Source organism: Trichosurus vulpecula, chromosome 6 (genome assembly GCF_011100635.1).
Source record: "Trichosurus vulpecula isolate mTriVul1 chromosome 6, mTriVul1.pri, whole genome shotgun sequence".
Taxonomy (NCBI): domain Eukaryota; kingdom Metazoa; phylum Chordata; class Mammalia; order Diprotodontia; family Phalangeridae; genus Trichosurus; species Trichosurus vulpecula.
This window is the reverse complement of record NC_050578.1, coordinates 261,252,136-261,268,928: the sequence shown is the minus strand read 5'-3', so window position 1 is coordinate 261,268,928 and position 16,793 is coordinate 261,252,136. Positions and strand designations below refer to the sequence as shown.

At 35.7% G+C, this 16,793-nt stretch overlaps 1 pseudogene; it reads left to right on the top strand.

Moving 5' to 3' along the window:
• Positions 1 to 10,221: 10,221 nt before the first annotated feature.
• Positions 10,222 to 11,475, top strand: LOC118855002 (annotated as a pseudogene).
• Positions 11,476 to 16,793: the final 5,318 nt, after the last annotated feature.

The window sequence follows — 16,793 nt, the reverse complement described above, 5'->3', positions numbered from 1 at the left end:
TTTGCTCAATTGTCTAGCAACTTCCTGGTAATCCCATAGATTTATTGGTTCTTTCCTTTTCTGTTTATTTCTTCTTCTAATGAGACCTGCCTATAACTTAGCTAAAAAAATCCAGTTACTTTAATTCCAAGTTGAGTCAGTAATTAGTCTTCTGGATAAAACAGCTAATATTGTTAGTGATAAATTTTCTACAGTGTCAATGAAAGGGATACCACATCCTCAGTGTTAAGCAATGTGATTCATCTCTCTCTCATTTTAGAAGTAACTGGTGATAGTAAACTCCTTTCATGCAGCCAGTTTGTTTGTAACCTAAGGAAAGGAGAAATGGGTCAATATCATGTTTATCAATGATTAGAATCCAATAGATTAATATAACTCCTAGTTATGGTTTTAAATTATATACTTTGGTTGCAACTACAGATTCACATTTTAGATGAAATTGTATATAAGATTAATGAATAAGTGTCTTTCAAGTCAAATGGGAAGGGAGGGTTTGGGATAAAGATGTAGATGGAACAATAATCTTGGAGTAGAGGAATCTTCTTTCATGCTCTGTTTCTGCCTATAGGACTCTGGGCAAATCACTTAGCCTATAATTTCCTAGATATCACTTTAAGTCCATAAGCTGCAAAGTACTGGATTAACTGTATGAGTAGTAGGAGCTTCCTTGTTAGGAAATCTTTTAATCCAATGACATATGTGTGGTTAAAAAGAAAGAAAAAAAGTTCAGTGAGTATGATAATACAAATAATATTTGATACTTTAAAATTTATAAAATGTCTTACCAACAATGTCTAATTTAAACCTCAAAATAATTCTGCTGGGTAACTACTACAGACATCATTTTCATTTTGCAGTTGAGGAAGTTGAGACCCAGAGAGGTGCTTCTCTCTGCCTCTCCCTCTCCGCCTCCCCCTCTCTCACTTTAAATCCATTTCACTCTGGAGCTCATATATTGGATAACAATAGTCCCTGCCCAAATACCACTTAATTCTCTTTTTGTCAGCAACCCTGAGGGTCTTCTCTTCCCAGTTGGATTTTTTTGGTTTAAAGGGGTCATCCCTTGACTCACTTCTTAAAGAAGCCTATTCACTGGAAGGACATTACCACACTCAAAGTTTGAACCTGACAAAGCCTTAGCCTATTGGCCAGGGTCTACCATTGCATCCTGGGCCATCTCCAATTGTCCTGATGTATATCTGGCCACTGGACCCAGTTGGCTCTGGAGGAGAAAGTGAGGCTGCTGACCTTGCAGAACCCTGCCTCATTCAAATCAAAGTCAACTGCAAGTCATGCCATCATCTTCCTGATGTCATGGTCCTCTTCGAGAATGAAGGACAAACACAAGAAGTATCAGTGTTTATTTCTCCTTCCTTTAATCAGCCAACCTCTTATGCCAAACCAAATTCATTTGCTATGTGATTTTTTTCTCTTCTCACTTCACAACCAATGTAATCTGAGTTCTGACCATCTCAGTCATCTAAATCCACTGACTCTGAGTGACAAAAGTACTTTTAATTAGTGATCTTTTGTTTATAGTTTTCATCATTCTTAGCTGACATCTCATGGAACTCTTAAATTAATATAAACATTATAACTTAACATACATCATGCATAACTCTCTGTGACATTTGCCATTGATTATTTTCCAGCCTCCTGGATATCCTCTCCCTCTTCGGTCTTTGGTGATATCATACTCTTGATTCTACTTCTAGTTGTCTTCAATGCCTTAGGTACCTTTGTTGGAATGTAATTAATGTCCTACCCTCTATTGATGTCACTTAAGGGTATCTTGTTTATATATTTTCCTTTTTTTCTTTATACTTATTCCCAGTAATAATGTCATGTTCCACAAGTTAAATTATCATCTCAATGTAGATTATTCCTCAAAAATACACACACACATATACACACACATATATATACGTATATAGCTGCATATGTGTGTATACATGTGTATATATTTATATATATATATTATATATACTTGCAAGTGTGTGTATATATGTATACACACATACATATTCATACACATATACAACTGCATGTGTGTAGATGTATATATGTATGTGTATATGTGTATATAGTTGTGTACATATCTATGTAAACATACAAGCAAAAATTTGTGTATTTCCAGCCTTGTTCTAACTCCTAAATTTGAATTCTGCAACTCAATATTTGAAGACAGATGTCATATAGACATCTCAGGACCAATTCATACAAAAAGTCATCTGTCCTTCCTCATTACTTCTTGGTGTCATCTTTTTCCCTATAATCTCTCAGGCTCACGTCCTTAAGTAATTGTTCAGTCAATACCCCATAAATGAACAATTGTTAAATCTTACCTTTCTAACCCCATATGTTGTCTTGTACCGAACTTTCTCTCTACTCAATAGTCACTAAACTAGTTTCACCTTGGACTCTTATCATCATTCACCTGCTTTATTGATTTACCCTCCTAATTGATCTAGGGTCGGCTCGATTGGTCAGTGGATCTGGAGTCAGGAAGACTCATCTTCCTGAGTTCAAATCTGACCTCAGACATTTGCTAGCTGTGAGATCTGTGGCAAGTCACTTCACACAATTTGCCTCAGTTTCCTCATATGTGAAATGAGCTGGAGAAGGAAATGTTAAGCCACTCCATTATCTTTCCAAAGAAATCAACAAAAGGGTTCACAAAGAGTTGGACATCACTGAAGTGGCTGAAATACAACAACCACTTAATTGTTCTACCTCCAATTTCTCCTCTCTATGATGGAGGGATTTCCAATACCAGAATAACTATTCTGATGAAATTGCTCAAAGCTCAAAATTCATGTTTATTATACTCATTGTTTATATGATATATTGACAGTTCTCACTTGCTATCACTAACAGTATGAAGGTAGGCAAATCACTTGATATTTCTTTACTATATATATGTATATGTGTATATACATATATATACATATATATATGAAAAAATATGAAAGATACTCTAATGTTAAGCAGGGTGGGACTTGTTTTTTGCTGTTTTCTCTTTGAGAATGCTAAAGTTATCAAGTGCCTTTGATTAACTCTTACTAGGTGTGAAGGCCCAGGCCCACACGCTTTTGCTGATTAGATATGAAGCCTTTGGGCCTAAGAAGGGTATATATACTCAGTGGTTAGCATTTTTCTTTGGGGCTCTCACTCACTGGAAGAGTGTTGTGTGATTTGGCCAGAAGAGACTGTAGGTAATAGCCATAGGACCCCCCAGCTTTGAGAACCCAGATTTTGGTACTTCTCTCCGGTAATTATATATTGCTATGGATAGAATGATTTGTGTTTATTTGATCTGATTATATTGTCTCTATTTGTAATTTCTGTTTGTATTTGCTCTGAGGTTCAGGGTGCTGGCTTTTCCCCCTGAACTAAGTGAATGTGAACTAAGTTAATGGTTTAATTAAAGTGAAATTGTTAATCCCTTAAAATTGCTTCCCTTAGAAAAGCAGATTAAAAGAACCTATGCTGGCAGCCCTTCTGTGTGATGGTGGTGTTGTTCTTACATAGCCACAAAGGTATCCAAAGTAATTTTTGAAAGATGCAAGTCATTGACAATGAGGATAAACAGTATAGAGGAGACTGTACATTATCGTGTGCATTGAAAAAAACTAGGGACTCACAGAGGCAGAGGTGAAGGAGGGAGAGCAAAAGCAGATTCATAGAATCTCGGATTTCAGAGGAGGAAGGACCTCAACATCCCAGTAGTCAAACCTATATCCTTAAAGAATGCTCACTATTACATATCTGACAAAGGAATATCTAGTCTCTGCATGTAGAATGATGAAAATAACTTCTTTTCTTCCCCTCCTCCTTTTCCTCCTTTTCTTCTTCCTCCCTCTCCTCCTCTACCACCATCTCCACCACCACCAACTGCTATTACTATGATGATGACAATGACTACTATGACTTCAACAAATATTAATACCATACCACTGTCACTACCCACACAACCACCTACCCAACAGTATTCTGGTTGCCCTTCCATGATTATATTATGATTTATGAAAGTCCTCTTTAAATCATAGTGCACAGGACCAAACACAGCACTACAGATGAATTCTGAGAATGTCAGAATATAATATAACTATGACTTCCTTCTTCTTGGAAGCCACATTTCTATTGAGATACCCCAAGATTTCATTAGCTTTTTTATACTTATGGCAATGTCATATGGTTGCCCTGTTGAGATTGCAGTTTATTAAAATTTCTAGATTTTTTAAAAAAATAAAACTACACATCTAACTAAGCCTCTTTCTTGAAAAAGAATTAAAGCTGACATTATTTTAATATTACTCTAAGGCAAAACTTTACATTTGGCCAAATGCTCCAGACTGTCTAGATAATTTTTGAATCCTAACTCTGTAAAGAGGGAGTATCCTATCCTAACTATTCCTCAAAAGTTTGTTTAATATGAAAATTTGATAAATTTACCATTTATACTTTATCTGAATCTTGATAACAGTGATAAGTAGCATAGGTCCAAACACAGATCCCTGGAGAAACCCACTGGGTTCCTACTCCCATGTTAATATTGAACAATTAACAACATGTCTTGATTACCACCTTGATTGTATTATCATGTACCTTCTTCACAAGAATAAAAAGAGATAATTTATCAAACACTTTGATAAAATATAGATGAATGAGATAAACTATATCTTTAAACTTCCCCTCACCTACAGATTCAATAATCATTTAAAAATTAGAAAGTAAAAATGTTCCTATGTATTTCATGAAGTTGAAGTATAGAATGTCTGACTTGCCTTCCATCTTAGACAGTGTCTGTAGTAGTTGTACAGGCAATGTGGTAGGTTTGAATTCATGCTGCATTTGGAATCAAAAGCCTTGCTCCACATTTTGAAGCTTATGAATTATAAATCTATGGATTTGAGGAAAACCACTTACCAATTTTAGGCTTTAGTATCCTCATCTGTAATACATGGGGATACATTAGATGACCTCTAAGTACATTTCCATCACAAAATTGACAATGCTATGGAATGAAATTGAAAAAGAAATGACATTTTTAAATCAGGCAATAAAGACCCATGAGCATTGAGATTTTTCAGTGCAACCCCTTAGCAACTCCTTTATATAAGGTGATGTTCCTTTGTTACATATTGTTTTATTTTATATTGGGAAGGTATCTCTTATAACTACAAACTTAAAGAAAAATCCATAGAAGAAAAGATTATGTCACTGCATTTAGGGAATGAGTCAATTGCGTGATGATCTGGAGCCTTGGTTATCAAACTCTTTGTACCCAAGACGTCAAAACTGAGTTCTCCTCACCTATATGCTCCTGGAGAAATTGGTGTCCTTACATATGCACAAGTGTTATTTCTTTTCCTGTCTCTGTGACCACGATTTGTACGAAAGTCTGCAACAGTTACTCTCCAGAGCTCACAGTGCCTGTCTCTGGATAAGATCTGCCTTTTGTTTTGCATTGTATTAGAAGTCAGAATCCCACCTACTTTATTTCATATTATAGTGACTTTGGACAAATCACTTGATTTCTGATCACTTCATTTCCTTACCAGGGAGGAATTTCAATTGGAAGATGTCTTTCCCCTCTGGCTCTTCTGCCAAGCTTACCTTTTGCAGGACTGGATAAAACTAGCACTGCTCCAGATGAATAGTGAGAATTGAAGTGGCTATTACAGACACCCAAATACCTGATACAAAACTCCACCTCATAGCGTGAAGAAGGATTTGAATTATCATACACCACTTGAGATGGAAAAAAGAAAAAAAAAACAACCTCAGGAGTTTGAGAAATACTTTAGACACGGTTCAATGGAGTATTTAATGAATCACAACTTAGCTTCCTAAAGAACCTCTTTCCAGAAAGACAAGCAGTTAAAAAATGTTCATCTTGTGATGAAAGTGGAATGTCAGGAGAATCCAATAGTTCCTTTCTGGAAAACAATAACATTAAACACTGTTTCATTATTTCAATGGTGTCCCATTGAGAATGTATCTCCAGTGACCAGTGAGTTAATCAGCATGTGTGAGGTAGGGGAAGAACATGAGCTGAGTCAGGTAAAGTTGGTAGTGATAAACAGAAAATCAACTCATAATTTCCACTATCTAATTGGTAATTTTGGTATCAAAAAAGGAGACAATTGAATAAAATAGTGTGGCATCTCTGAAATAATAGTGAAATCAATCAATCCCTACTTGTTTGGGAAAATATAATGTTAAACTTATTCCAATGGCAGAGGAGATCCTTGCTGCACCAGCAGAATCTGATCCCCACTGGCAAGTCTATCTGCCACTAAGGAACCCCAAACACTGAAGTCTGTAGGGATGATGCTAAACTTCCTTTTTGTTAAAGTGTTCATAACACCTAGAAAAGAATCCCTAAAGATTTCTCAACTTTGCCGTAATATACCAAAAATTCTTCTGGATTAGGAGTCAGAGAACCTAGGAACAAGACTATTCTCATTTATAAAATGAGTGAAAAAGCTTAAAATGGATGGATGATCTCTCAGGCCCCTTGCAGTTCAAAATCTTATGTAAATTCTATCATTTTTGTCTGAATAAGAAGTTCAAGTGCTAGGTTATAAGAAGGTTAGCACTGCATTTCAATTCAAACAGTCTTATATGAAGGAAAAGTAGATTTGTTGATTAATTTGAAAGGTGTGAAAAGATTTTGTAACCCCTATACAGCTCCTAAAACTATATACCACTATTACTGTAAGTAACTCTTCCAAGCAAATGTTATTATCATTGTCATTATTTTAAATAATAATAGATATAATTGATAATGATAATGTTATGGACAAATTAACCAAAGGAAACTTTAGAATCATTTATATGGATTTCAGCATTTGTAGTTCCTTGGTTCCAAACAGATTTGTTAGTGGAGATCAAATTCTGCTGAGGCAGCAAGCCTCTCCTCTGTCAGTTGAACATCTCTAACTTTATATCTTCTGATACCAGTGGGGAGGGGTTGATTTCGCTATAGTAGCTGGTTCTGTAACATCATCATCATTAAAATTTATAATAACAATATTAAAATAACAACGGCAACCTCCCAGATACTGTGCAAGTTCTTTGCAAATATTTGATTTGATTATCACAATTCTGAGTGGTTGTTTTAGGCCTGGTTCTTATCCTCATTTTACAGTTGAATAAACCAATGCTAATAGACATTAGGTGAATTCCCTAGGGTCGTGGAGCTGGGGTGTGTCTGAGGACCTATTTGAACTCAAGTCTTCTGGACTCCAGTCTTGGTGCTCTATCACCATTTTTAACTCCTCTCATTAAATCTTAATATATTTATTTAATTAAAAATTTAATAAAAATGGATGTCTGAATATGTTGGGTTGTTGCAGTCTGTGTGACTTCTGGCAAATCAAATCAAATCTCTGAATATCCAGGGCATCAGGTATAAAATACTTTAAAAAAAATTACGTAACAATTTTTGTAAGGAAACCACTTTCACTTAATTGCAGACTCATAGGATGAAATGTCTATAAGATATGAAATTGAAAGAGCATAGAAATTTTAGCTGAGTTTCTGTGGAAACTTTGTGTAAATTGTAGTGTCACATTTCATCAATATGGATGGATATCTTGCAGTGGTGACTTAAGCAAACGATGTAATTGGGATTAAATATCAGGTGGAAAGTTCAGTGATTTTAAGTTCTTCAGTTGGGCCAAAGCTCAATATATAAACACAGATTTGTCCCTGAGGATGACATTCAGCAGAAAATAGTGGATCATTATAATGGCAGAAGACTTAAAATTTTTGCATGTGACTCAAAGGAAATTAAAAAAAAATAAGACAAAGAGTGGGAGTGGCTGGTAGCACATTACCAACAAATGCTGTGCATAAAATTAGCCCCATAAAATATCATCCAAGAAATGGAAGACATAACGAAGAGATTGGCCAAAAAGAGTTCTAATATCAATCTGCTGTCTGAATGTTAAAATACCTAGAGGAAAATTGTTATTAGGTTTGGGACAGCCTCTCTAGAATATAGATGAGAAGAGAGTATTCTGTGTGCTGTTGAGTATGGAGCAATATAAGCAATTGTTCTTTTAAGTATTAAAAGGGTAGTCAAGTGGAAGAGAAATAAGAGGGGTTAAGCTCCTTTTTATTTTCCCTCAGGAGACTGCCCTGGGAGGGATTGGTGAAAATCTAAAGTAGATAAATGTAGGTTTTATGTCAGGGAAAAATAAAAGCAACAAATTCTCACCATGACAGATTTTTAATAAGGATATTGGATGATTCAAGAGTGATGAGTCCTTCTATTCCCTTAGTGTTTGAAGGAGAAGCTTTCTCATCATGTGTGGAGCTTGCTAAAGTAGGGAGACAAATGAAACCATAAATTGGCAAGCATTTATTAAGTACGAAGTACATTTCAAGGACTGCACTTTTGTCTGGGGATGCAAGTGTTAAACTTAGACTGTCTATGACAAAGATCTGAAAATACCAGCATGGCAACCAGGATGCCAATTATAAAGCATATATTAAGTACTTTATTTGTTCCAGACAGTGTTCTCTGAATATAAATAGGAGAAAAAAATGACAGTTCCCACCATTGAGAACCTTGCATTCTAATGAGGGAAGGTGATAGGTAAAAGGGAGCTGAGAAGTGGAAGGAAGGTACCCAGGTAGGAGAGTATGATAGAGAAAGTCCTGTGGAAATGAGTTAGATAGCAGAGCAGCCTGGAGAGGGATGGAGACTAGTCCTGATGAAGGTTCCAGGATGTTATGAAGAAACTTCTGGAAATGCTATATGGTGGAATATGTGTTGGGGGAAAGTGCATTAGGGTATAAGGATTGGTGTGGCTCCTTAGGAGGAGTTCCGAAGGAATGTCATTGAGAGATGAAATAATTTGTCAATCTGGTAGCTTCCTGCCTTAATTATCTGTGCTAAATAGGTAGTAAGTGCATTCTACACAGATGTAAACTATAAGTACTATCATCACCATCTAAATTTAGTCCAAAGTCACTTTTGCCTTAACCTACTTTTTGTGTAATGTAGAAAATGATAAATTAATAACAGTAGTAAGAGGAGGAGGAAGAGAAGTAACCCTAATGTTCCTAATCCACCTCCCACTCTAACCCTAAATTACTACTACAACCAATCCTACTGCCACTGTTACTACTACTACTACTACTACTACCGGTAGTAGTAGTAGTAGTAGTAGTAGTAGTAGTAGTAACATAAAGAGGAGGAGGAAGAGGGTGGCTAGCATTTATATAGTCTTTTACATTTTTCAACAAACTTTGCAAATATTTCATTTTATCTTCATAGCTACCTTGGAAGTTATTATTGTCCGGTCATTTCTTTTGACTCCCGCTTTCCATGATTCCATCAAGGACTTGTTTTTTTTTTATTGTTTTTGTTCTATTTGCTTTCGGCAAAGATATTCCAGGGGTTTGCTATTTCTTTTTTGAGGTCATTTCACAGATAAGTAACTGAGACAGTGTTAAGTGACTCGCTCATGGTCACACAGTAAGTATCTGAAGCCAGAGTTGAGCTCATGAAGATGAGTTTTCCTGATTCTAAATCCAGTGCTCTATCCATTGTGATAGGTCGTATTATCATATACATTTTGCAAATGAGAGAAAAAAGGCACGAAGTGTTTAAGTGATTTGTCCAAGATCACACAGCTAGTAAGTAGCCAAAGTTGGATTAAAACTCAGTCATCTTGTAGATACTAATATGTTGGCAGCTAAGAATCCAAATTAACGGTCAAAGGGAGAGTTCATCCTTGTTACTATCATCAAATTTAGAAGAGAATATGGGAAGGGACTTAAACAAAATAAAATGAACTACTTTTATCCAATGATGTAAATATCTTTTTACCAATGTAATTACCTTTTGAGTCATTCCCAATGAAATAAGACACTAGATCACTCCTACTAAATTGAAAAATATAGGTGGGAGAAGGAAATGGTCTATTTTGAAGGCCCTACTTTAAAACAGTAACAATGATACAATGTCTGTAGAACTGTGAATTTGTCCATCCATTCTGGGAAATAATTTAGAGTAAAGCTGAAAAAATGTTGTTGCCTACCTGCCGCTGCAGCCACTTCAACTTCCTCTGTTTTTCCCCAGAGCATGAATCCTGCTGGGCCATGCATGGTTAGATAGCCCCTGCCCCGCCCCGCTTCCTCACATCCAGCATGGACCCAACCTGTGGTGGTGGCTGCAGCAAGAGGAGGAGGAGACTGAAGATGACAAGAAAGCTGCCAGCCTGTGTGGTGGACTGTGACACAAGGCATACAAAACTTGGACATGCTGGAAATACAGGACCACACTTCTTCATTCCCTCATCTATTTCTATCAAGAAGTCTGAAAAAGTAGGAGATCAAGCGCAAAAGGGGGTTAGGAAGGGTGCTGATAATCTCCATTTCTTTATAGGGGATGAAGAAACAGGAAAGCCAATTTATGCAACAAAGTTGTCAATCCATCATGGTGTAGTTGAAGATTAGGACTTGATGGAGAGATTTATAGAACAAGTGATCTTTATATACCTAAGGGCAGAACCTGAAGATCATTATTCTCTTTTGAATGAATCTCCTCTAAATACACCAGAAAACAGGGACTAAACAGATGAAATTATGTTTGAATCCTATAATGTTCCAGATGTGTACATAGCTGTACAGCCTGTCCTTGCTTTAGCACCATCTTGGACATCAAGACGGGAGTGGACACGGACTGGTACAGTTATAAGACAGTGGAGATGGTGTCACTCATGTCATTCCTGTGGATGAAGGGTGTTTTATGGGCAGCTGTATGAAGCACATTCCCATTGCTGAGACAGATATAACATATTTTATTCAGTAGTTATTGAGAGAACAGGAAGTAGTAATATCTCCTGAACAATCCCTGGAAATAGCTAAGGCAGTGAAGGAATGTTATAGTTGTATCTGCCCAGATTTAGTAAAATAATTTTTAAAAAATATAATACAGATGGGTCAAAGTGGACTAAATGGTATACTAGAGAAAACGCAACCTCTAAGAAGAGATTTTTCCATTGATGTTGGTTATGAACTGGTACTGGGCCCAAAAATCTTCTTTCATCCAGAGTTTGCTAATCTAGACTTCACACAACCTATCTCAGAAGTAGTAGATGATGTAATTCAGAATTGTCCCGTTGATGTCAGACATCCTCTCTACAAAAATATTGTCCTCTCTGGGGGTTCAACATTGTTTAGTGATTTTGGAGGTTGACTAAAACCTGACATGAAAAGAATTTTGATGTAAGGCTGAAACTAAGTGAAAAATTAAGTGTTGGTAGACTGAAGCCCAAGTCTTTTAATGTGCGAGTCATTACACACCACATGCAGCCATATACAGTATGGTTTGGAGGATCAATGCTGTCTTCCACACCTGAGTTCTACCAAGTATTCCACACCAAAAAGGATTATGAAGAAATTTGACCTAGTATTTGACACCACAACCTAATGTTTGGGGTCATGCCTTAAAACTGGTTTCATAGTTACAACAGCTAGGGAAGTGGGGATGACTTCATCTTTCTAATTACCTCTGGTTTGTCTGGATGGTTAATAATAAGATAGCAAACTGACTTGACAAGAAAAAGACCACACATAATTCAACATGAAGATTTTAACAAATTAATCAACATACAAATGTAAAAGAAAGCCAAAATGATTAAAAATGTTTTTCTTTGGAAAATATTTGCATCTGTGTGTAACAAAAAGAAGCGGGTTTTAGTTTTTTGTTTTCTGTGACCAGATATTTGTATATTGAGATTTGTATATTAATGAGTTCTCCAAGATTTGATGGAATTTAATGGTATGTAGATAGCTCTATAATGCTTGAATTGTGCGCTTCAAAGTGTACAGTGCAAGACTGTGTTTATGTTTTGTACTTTTTATACTTTGAGGGAAAGAAGCCAAATAAAAACTGTCATATTTGAGGAAAAGAGAGAAAACCCTAAGAATTTTTTTTAAAAGTCTCATAACACTTGCTTGCACACTCATGTCATTCTAGTTGTTAAAATTTTCAAGCATTAAAAAATCTGGTTGTCTTTCCAAGTGCTCTTTTAAACTAAAGCTAGTATCTTGGATGACCTGATGTTAACTTTCTGAATACTCACATTCTGTTTCTTGCTTTAAAAGAAAAGACAAGATGCTTGGACCTGTAAAAAAAAGTTTTCAAAATATAAAATAAAAAGAAATAAAATATATTCTTTGGCCCAATCTTATAGAACTAGACATATGCAAAAAGACTATGCTAGGGATTAAATCCAAATAAAATTCATAATTGTACTTTCATAATGGCAAAAAATAGAAATAAAGAATATCCTATTGATTGGAAATGGCTACAGAGATTATGGCACAAGAATGGAATATATAATAGGATAGTACTGTACCTTAAGAAATAAGAAATACAAAGAATGCATAAAACGATGGAAACACTTTCAAATAAAGGAAAGAAAATGGGAAAAGCAATAATTACACTCACTTTGACAGTACACACAGAAAACTAAAAGTGAAAAAAAAAACCTGAACAATATATAATTGCAATGCCTGAGTCTAACCCCAGAAAGAACTTGAGGAAATACGTTTTTCTTCCTTCGCTGAAGAAGCATAACTGGAGGTTAGTTGGTGGTAGAAGAGGTAGGACATTGGACTTCAAGCACAATATCATTTGATTTTTTTATCAGACAATGACTATGTGTGGACCCTTGTGGGAGTCAGCTATACACTTTATCTGCCTAAATTTCCTTACACGTGAAAGAAAGATAATAGCTCTCATCTCTGAGAGATGTCCTGTGGACAAAATGAGGTAATATTTGTAAAGTGCTTTGAGAAACTATATTCAATTATTTTGCAAACCATAATGTGCTATAACAGCATAAACTATCATCTTTATTATCAGGTGGAAGCCTATGGATATGGAATATTTAAATGCCTTCGGGATCTTTGGGTTAGTCATATTTTTAACATGTAGATATAAGCTCACATGAAGATATACAGGAAGAAAAATGGCCTAGGAAAAGTCAGAGTGGAAATTTATGTAAAGTTTGTGATCTTTCCAAGGGAAAGGAATATGTGTTATTAGTAAAATATTATTTCATCAAAACATTTATATTAGAGTGGATTCTGGGAAGATGGTGAAGAAGGTCAAAAAATTCCAATATCTTCAGATTTCCCCCAGAAAAGTTATAATTATAGTGCCTCGGTGAATATACAGCACTAAAAATAAATGAGTGGGATAGAACAGTTGTCCTCCTTGAACAACTGGAGAAAATTGGGGAAAAAAATCTCAGAAGGAGGTTTGGTACCTATAAAGTGTGAACCCCTCCAGGCTAGGTCTGCTGAAAGAACAAGTGTCAATGCCTGGGGTTAGTCGTGTTGGGAGGCTGCTTCAACCTCAGCTACAGGAACTGTTACCCCCCGGACAGTGAAGGGAGGTGGGCATCTGAGCATGGGAAGATCGAGGGAACATTTCTTGCCAAGGTATGCCAGACCCAGCTTCTGCAGAAACTGAGCTGCAGGAGAGAAGAAACTAGCACATGCCTGATGAGTGCAGAAGCAGCTAGGAAGAAATTCTGTTGGCTCTGAGCACTTACAGGAGGCTGGAGATCTTGGTATGAGTTCCAGTCCAAAAGGGAGAATGGAAAGAGGATCTTAGGCCAGAGGCACCATACTTCATGCCCCAGGGTTAAAGATGACTACAAAAACTAAGCTACTACAAATTAAAAAAAAAAATGAACAGACAAAGGAGAAAGAATCAAACCATGGAGAATTACTATGGGAATAGAGAAGACTGGGATTCATCTTCAGAGGAAGATATTGGAGAAAGAAACCATCTTGTACCTCAGAGAGTAATATCAAATTTTCATTTGCCCAAAAGAATTTACAGAGAAACTTAAAAAAAAAAACTTTAAAAATCAAATGAGAAAAATTGGGAAAACTGGAAAAAATCATACAATTTCAAAAACAAAACAAAACAAAACAAGAAGATTATGAAAAGAGAGGCGACCAATTAGAAAATGAGATCCAGAACCTTAAGGAAGAAAATGACTGCTTGAAAATCAGAATTGAGCAAGAGGAAGCTAGCAAAGTTATAAGAGATCAAGAAATAATAAAAAAAAATAAAGAATGAAAGATAGAAGAGAATATGAAACGTGTTGTAAGAAAAACGGGGTGTTTAGAGAACAAATCAAGAAGAGAAAACATAATAATAATTGGACTACCTGAAAGCTATGATCAAAAAGAGAATTTTGGTACAATAATACAAGAAGCAATTAAAGAAAAATTTCCTGAAGCATTAGAGCAAGAGAGGAAAGTAGAAATAAAAAAAAATCCACCAATTACTACCTGAAAGAGATAGTAAAAGGAAAACCCACAGTAATATCAAATTCAAATTCTGAAACTTCCAGCTCAAGGATAAAATATTTCAAGCAACAAGAAAAAAAGCAATTTAAATATGGTGGTGGCACAATTAAATCACAGAAGACCTAGCAGTAGTGACCCTAAAAGACCACATTTCTTGGAACACTGTATATTGAAGAACAAAGGAACTGGGATTCTGGGCAAAATTATCCTACGAAAAAAGTTAAGAATAATTTTGAATGAAAAAAAGGATATTTAATGAATTGTCAGACTTTCAGAATTTTTTAATTAAGTTTTTTTATTTTTAGCTTACAACACTCAGCTCCACATGTTTTTGGGTTCCAAATTTTCTTCCCCTCCCTCCCCTCTTCTCTCCCCACCCAAGATGACATGGAATCTGGTGTATGTTCTACATATACCTTCACATACAACTTATTTACACAATAGTCAAGTTGTAAAGAAGAATCATGACCAATGGAATGAATCATGAGAAAGAAGAAATGAAAATGAGAGACAGAGAGAGAGACAGACAGACAGACAGACTGAGAGAGACAGAGATAGAGAGAGAGCAAATACTTTGCTTCAATCTGCATTCAGACTCCATAGTTCTTTCTCTGGATGTAGATAATTCTTCTTTGGAGCTGTCTTTGAACCTTAAATTCCTGAGAAGAGCCAAGTCTATCAAAGTTAGTCATCACGGAAACAATATGTCTGTGGTTGTGTACAATGTTCTCTTGTTTCTGCTCCCCTCACTCACTGTCATATCATGTAGGTCTTTCAGATTATTATGAAGTCCGTATCTTCCCCATTTCTTATAGCACAATAGTATTCTATTACATTCATATACCACAACTTGTTCAGCCATTTCCCAATTGATGGGCATCCGCTTGATTTCCAATTCTTTGCTACCACAAAAAGAGGTGTTATAAATATTTTTGTACATATGGGTCCCTTTCCCACTTGTGTTATCTCTTTGGGATACAGCCCTAGAAGTGGTATTGCTGGGTCAAAGGGGTACGTACCCCTTTGGGCAGAGTTCTAAATTGCTGTCCAGAATGGCTGGATCAGTTCACAATTACACCAACAGTGTAACAGTGTTCTGATTTTCCCACATCCTCCCCAGCATTTATCATTTTCCTGATTTGTCATGTTAGCCAATCTGACAGGAGAGATATGGTACTTAAGAGTTGTTTTGATTTGCATTTCTCTAATCAGTAGTGATTTAGAGCATTTTTTCATGTGCCTGTAGATATCCTTAATTTCTTTCTCTGAAAACTGCTTGTTCATATTCTTTGACCATTTTTCAATTGGGAAATGGCTTTTATTCCTCTAAATTTGGCTCACTTCCCTGTATATTTTAGATATGAGGCGTTTATCAGAGACACTGGTTGTAAAGATTTTCTCCCAGTTTTCTGCTTCCCTCCTAATCTTTCTTGCATTGGCTTTGTTTATACAAAAAAACATTTCAATTTAACATAATCAAAATTATACATTTTGCATTTTGTAATACTCTCTATCTCTTGTGTCATGAATTTTTCCCTTTCCCATAAGTCTAATAGGGAAACTATTCCTTGCTCTCCCAAATTGTTATAATATTAGCTTTTATTCCTAAATCATGAACCCATTTTGACTTTATTTTGGTATATGGTGTAAGATATTGGTCTATGCCCAGTTTCTGCCACAACATTTTTCACTTTTCCCAACAGGTTTTGTGCCATAGTGAATTCTTAGCCCAGAAGCTGGATTCTTTGGGTTAATCAAAAAGTAGATTGCTATAGCCATTGACTTCTCCATATTGTGTACCTAACCTATTCCACCGATCCACCCCTCTGTTTCTTAACCGGTTCCAAGTAGTTTTGAGGACCGATACTTTATAGTACAGTTTAATATCTGGTATGGTTAAGCTACCTTCCCTATAATTTCTTTTCATTAATTCCCTTGATATTCTGGAAGTTTTGTTCTTCCAGATGAATTTTGTTATTATTTCATACAGCTCTGTAAAATAATTTTTTGGTAGTCCGATTGGTATGACACTGAATAAGTAAATTAATTTAGGTAAAATTGTCATTTTTATTATATTAGCTTGGCCTAAACATGAGCAACAGATTTTTTTTCCATTTACTTAGATCTGACTTTATTTGTGTGAAGTGTTTTGTAATTATGTTCACATAGGCCCTGGGTTTGTCTTTGGCAGGTGGAAAAATACCCCAACTGAACCTAATAGAAGATTTAACATCCAAGACTCAAGAGAAATATAAAATATATTGCAAGGGGATTCAGTAAGGATAGATGATTTACATTCATCTTTTCTTTATGTAAAATATAATACATATGTCTAAAATTGTTATTAGTAATTGGGTAATTCTTAAAAAGGAATATGGTAGACCTGAGTATGACAGGATATCATAAAGTAAAACCCTAAGAGCTAAAAAGATTAG